The sequence below is a fragment of the Siphateles boraxobius genome, unplaced genomic scaffold (assembly GCF_051911475.1).
Source record: "Siphateles boraxobius isolate OS27281-9 unplaced genomic scaffold, OSU_SipBor_1 41, whole genome shotgun sequence".
In the NCBI taxonomy this organism is placed as follows: Eukaryota; Metazoa; Chordata; class Actinopteri; order Cypriniformes; family Leuciscidae; genus Siphateles; species Siphateles boraxobius.
This window is the reverse complement of record NW_027509042.1, coordinates 23,361,747-23,367,746: the sequence shown is the minus strand read 5'-3', so window position 1 is coordinate 23,367,746 and position 6,000 is coordinate 23,361,747.

Genomic DNA, 6,000 nt, shown 5'->3' with positions numbered 1-6,000 from the left:
ACTTAAACTACTTAGACAAATTGTGCATCGTTTCGTAAAGTTCATAATGTATTTATTAATTTGCACGTTTTGTGTATTCGTCAATCACTGTATAAATTGCACTTTGCAAAGCTTTAAAACGGTGTCTTTTACTAATTGTTATCATTTGTTGATTGCAATAAATTAAATAAACCCTCATAAATGTATCTGTGGGCTAACACTTTTTTTTACAATTATATTCTGGTGTGATTGTTCTTAAATTCTTGTTCATTTAAATAAGCCAAATAATTTAAGACCACACACAAGCATGAATTTGTTGTTTTAATACTTAAGTACAATTTGGATGAATGCACAAAATTGTATGCACAAAAGTGGATAAATTACATTTGGTACAACTAGGTTACTGTAAATGAGGGAAAAAACACACTTAACATTCTTTTACGGAATACAATAAGCAACCAATTTGATGTTCTAAAAAAATCATATTTACAAATATACATACTGGCAAAATAATGTAACACTATTTTTTTTAATGTTTTGGTTGCAAGGTGTGCTTGTGCTGGTTTTGTTATAATAATAATATATACACTACTGTTCAAAAGTTTGGTATTAGTAAGGTACCAAGGGTACCAAGACTACATTTATCTGAAAAACAGTAATATTGTGAAATATTTTTATGAACTGTTTTCTATTTTGATGTTTAAAATTCTAGATTTCATTGTCACACGACCCTTCAGAAATCATTCTAATACTGATTTGCTGCTCAAGAAACATTTCTGATTATGATAACAGTTGAAAATGGTTGCGCTGCTTAATGAAGTGTGGAAATCATTATGGAGCATATGTTTTCAGGATTGTTTATGAATAGCAAGTACAAAAGAACAAAATTTATTTAAAATTATAATTATAAAAGGTAAGTCATCAGAAGAGCTCAGCAATAAATAAATTAAATGGTAATGGTTCATGTATTTAGGAATATTCTATATCTGCTCTTCTGTTGGAAATAAGTGTTGCTGTAATCATTCAGGTGTTCTGGAATTTTTGGTTTTACAGTAAAAGTGGACACATTATAGACTTCTATAATTCAATGTTAGGCTGCATAGTTTAGATCAGCTGGAACCGGGAACACTTCCCATAAATCCTGATGTACTTTGTACATCATAAGACGGATGGCATCTTCGCTAATATAAGTCTCTCTGTTTATCCCTAGGTTTACCGCCGGATCCAGGCCGTATCAAATCTGATGAAGGACCAGCACCTGGACACGACGACAACGCACTCCTGAAGTGTCAACTAGCCTCTCCCTTGTGAAGGCCTTGAACTCCTTTTACCTCTGTACTGATAAAACGTTGTTGGGATAATTCAGATTCACGTGGCTACGCGGAAGCGATAAAAGATTCTCAGAGCCACCAGGCACTGTTTTATGCAAATTAGCGGCTGGATCGCATTAAAGGTTTTCTGTTAGAACGGTGTTGTGTTAGCGGCCCCTAAGTGAATAACTAATGATCGTTGCGACGGAAGTGAATCAATCAAAACTAACTTTAGCTGGACAATAACTTTATTCTAGAGCTGCTGTAAAGCCAAAACAATCTCTGTTATTTTAATTTCCTATTATCACGATAAAGCTGCTTTGAAAAAGTCCATATTGGTAAATGCGCTATATAAATGAAGGTGACTTGACTTGACTACCGAGGGGTTAGCGTTGGCCCAAATGCCCACGTCGCCCTCTTGCACCAGAGCCCCCTCTCACCTATGTTGAGGATAGTTCCCGCCCTCTGAAAGAAGCGTGGTAAATGGTCTCGTTCAACGATGGAGATGGTTACGCCATGTCCACAAGTGCCTCTGACCTGGGTGCTTGGTCTGAGGTCCCTTCAGATGCTAGATGCACCCCGACCTTGCTGGATGCAGAGCTGATGTCCATCCTCAAGCAGGCAGTGGCAGACTTGGAGTTGGATTGGGCGACCCCCGAACAGCCGTCCAAGAGATGGATGGACATGTCTTTCCTCAGTGTTAGCAGTCAAATGGACGCCCCGCAGAGATCCGCCCCTTTTTACCCTGAGCTCCATGATGAGCTCACCCGTTCATGGTGATCCCCTCACTCAGCCCAAGCCCATGCACAAGGAACTCAGCTGCTGACGACAGTGGAGGGGGCGGAGAAATTAGGGTACGACTGACCGTCTCCCGTCGAGGATGCCGTCGTGGCTCACCTATGTCCGTCCCGTGGTTGGAAAACTGCCTTGCCGCGGTTGGAAAACTGATGTGAGCCACAGCTCACATCGCTGAAAAGACATACGCTTCAGCGGGACATCTGCCCTCCACACGATGGCAGTCCTGTAAGTCTTCCAGACAAGACTTCTGAGGTCCCTTGGACAAGGAAAGCTCGGACCCAAAGTCCTTTAGAAAGCTGCGCACATCAGCAGACCTGGCCCTGGCTGGTTCTAAGAAGCTCGCACAGGGAATCGGCCGCAGTATGGGCAGTCTTGTAGTCCTGCATCGTCATCTGTGGCTGATGCTCACAGAAATGTGAGATGCAATGAAGAAGCAGCTCCTAGATGCTCCGGTAAGCCTGCAAGGTCTATTCGCTGAAGCAATCAAAGATGCTGCCGCATCTTCTGCCCAAGCGATCCAGATGGGGGAAAAGATGGGATATGCTTCCCATCTTAGATCTAAGACTACTAAACAAAGTGTTCGTGAAATGCGCCTTCAAAATGTTTACAGTGAAGCAGATCCTCGCGCACATCCAGCCTAAGGACCATTTCGTTGCAGGGGATCTAAAGGACGCTTATTTTCACATACAGATAGCCCCTTATCACAGGCGCTTTCTGCGATTTAAATTCGATTTACATACAAGGTTTTGCATACCAATTAAAAGTATAACCATTCGGGGCTGGCTTTAGCCCCCCGCGTGTTCACAGTGAGCATGAATGCAGCGCTCTCGCCCCTGAGGCTCAGTGGAATGCGCGTGCTGAACTACCTCGACGACTGGCTGATTATCGATCAAGCGAGGAGTGTGCTCAAGGAGTACTAACACAGGCTTCTCGCCCATTTGGTGTGTCTGGGTTTATCGGTGAACATGCAAAAGAGCACGCTTCAGCCCTGCCAGTCGATTACTTTTTTCTGGGTATGGTCCTGGACTCGCGCATGATGCTCGCGTGCTTATCAGAATGTAGAATTCAGTCCATTTACAGTACACTTGCCTCTTTCGTGCAAGGCAAGGCCATCCCCCTGAAAACGTTTCAGAGGCTACTGGATCTAACGGCCACCGTCTGCCGACTGGGCTTACTGCACATGAGACTGCTGCAACTATAGTTACAGAGCCAGGCACAGCCACAGGCGTGGAGAGCGGGGATGGAGCGCCTTGTTGTAACACGATCATGTTTCGAGGCTCTGACGCCCTGGTTTGGTACGACCATGTATGAACAGGGTGCTGCTATGGGCAGGGTGGTCAGACGGATGGGGGTCTCCACAGATGCGTCACTGTCAGGCTGGGGAGCCCTCTGTGATGGCAGACCAGCGTTCGGTGTGTGGGTGAGAGACCAGAATGGCATATAAACTGGTTGGAGATGGAAGCTGTTCGTCTGGCGCTGCAGAGTTTTCTTTCGTTCGTGAAAGACCATCATGTTCTTATCCAGACGGACAACACGGCGGTGGTGGCGTACATCAATTGCCAGGGAGGAATGCGCTCGCGCTCCCTGCAGGGCTTGGCGAGGCACCTGCTCTTGTGGGCGGAACGGGTACTCCTTTCAATCCGGTCTGTACATGTACCGGGCTGCCTGAATTGCGGCACGGGCATGCTGTCCTGGATGGGCATTGTGCACGGTGAGTGGAGATTACACCCTCAGACAATAAAGACGATCTAGAATCTTTTTGGCGAAGCAGAGATCGACCTCTTTGCGTCAGAAGAGACCACCCACTGCCCGGTGTACTTCTCGCTGACAACGGCTCCTCTGAAAGGGGACGCGCTGTCGAGTCACTGGCCCAGAGGTTGGAAATATGCATTTCCCCAAGTCAAAATAATGCTGCTAGTGCTGCAAAAGATATGGGAAGCGAGGAATGCTCTGCTTCTTGTAGCGTCGAAATGGCCCAACAAGCCGTGGTTTCCGGAATTGGTGAACCTGTCGTCGTTCCCCCTGTGGCGGATCTCGCTGAGAAGGGACCTTTTGTCCTAGGCGAAGGGCACCATATGGCATCCCAGTCCGGAATTGTGGGACCTGCATGTGTGGCAGATCAATAAGGAGTTAACCAGCAGATGGTGTCAAAGAGAGTGTTACAAATGAAAGCGGAGACCAGAGCCCCTTCAACAAGGCGCTTATACACATTGAAATGGAGAGTGTTGAAAAAGAGTGTTGAGACACATTGAAAAACTACTCCAGTGCAGCTCTGTAATTGGCCAAAATCCTCTACTCTTCCCTGTGGATGACCTCTGACCTACTTTCTGTATGATCTGAATTTTCCCGTTTTGAATTTTAGAAAAAACTGAATTTGAAGTTCAGAATTTCCTCTTTATCTTGAAAACTTGAATCTGTACTTTTTAAAAAGGGATATTTGCAGATATTTGCAAACAGCTGTTTGAAAATACATGTCTATAGGCTAAATTTCAAATGTTCAATATTCGTTTAAAGAAATCAAATTCATAACTATTTAAAATTCCACATATTATTCAAATTTGTTAGATTACACTTGTCCACAATTCAAATTTAAACAATTCAAATTCAAATCATTTTGTCATAGGCTATTATAAGCTCCATTAACACCTGCAAAAATCTGCCCTCAAATAACATAGACTAATCACATGATAAAACTAGAGCAAATACTAGGGAGGAGTACTCAACTAATAGCGTATATTTATAGGCTCGAGTGAGAGAGAGTGAATTCGGACACTGAGTGCGCCGGAGGGGTTGTCGCTTTTGCAGTTTTGTGAGTGCTATTTAATAATCATTTGAAACTTAGCAAACTGGCAGATGCAGACAGTGAGATGAAAACATGTCTCTTGAACTCTATCATGGAAACTAGCATGTATAAACCTTAATCAAACAATTTAATAATAAATTAAAAAGTAATTTATACCTGTATGAGATTATGCTATAGCCATATTGGAACCCTTCATGGTTTGATAAATGGATGGTTGGATTGTTCAGATCAGCTGTGGGCGCCATCTTCTGGCCAGACACGGGAATTCATTCGATGAGCAACTCTCACTGTGCATTATAGGTATTCTCTAAAGACGTTAAGCGCATAAACATATAAAATAAATATATTATATTGTATTTTACATGTCTATGGTTTAGAATGCGATGAGTAATCCAGTCATTTATAGATCAGTAATCCTGTTCATGACCATGGGCTGCTTTCACTTTCACTTAGCTATAATGTTATGTAAACACACCTGTTCATAGTACAGGTAATAATACACTATTATATTATATAATAGCCTATTATATTAGTCAAGTCAAGTCACCTTTTTATATATATATAGTGCTTTTACAATACAGATTGTTTGCAAAGCAGCTTTACAGAGATAACAGGAATATATAGTTGTAATAATATTGTTAAATATAAAATGAAATGTCCCAAACTAAGCAAGCCAACAGTCAATGGCGACAAAGGCGAAAAAGGTGACAGTGGCAAGGAACCAAAACTCCATCAGGAGACAGAATGGAGAAAAAAAACCTTGAGAGAAATCAGGCTCAGTCGGGGGGCCAGTTCTCCTCTTGCCAACGAGCAAACAGTGTATGATTATGATTCAGGCAGTTTTACAGGTCAGAAGTCAGATTGGATCGGAACATTATATAATGCAGTTCATCTGGTTGAAGATTGGAGTCATCACGCGAGTATGGGGACGAGTTTGTTGAGGATCGGTGCATGGTCGTTGTGTCAATAGAGCCTTCACAGGGGAAAGTCTAGTTGACACATTCTCTGCTGACACTTCAGAGATGCGTTGTGGTCGTGTGTAGGCGCAGGTCCACCATCTGATCTGGATACGGCCTGGGTCCGGCTGATTACAGTTAACCTCGGAATAAA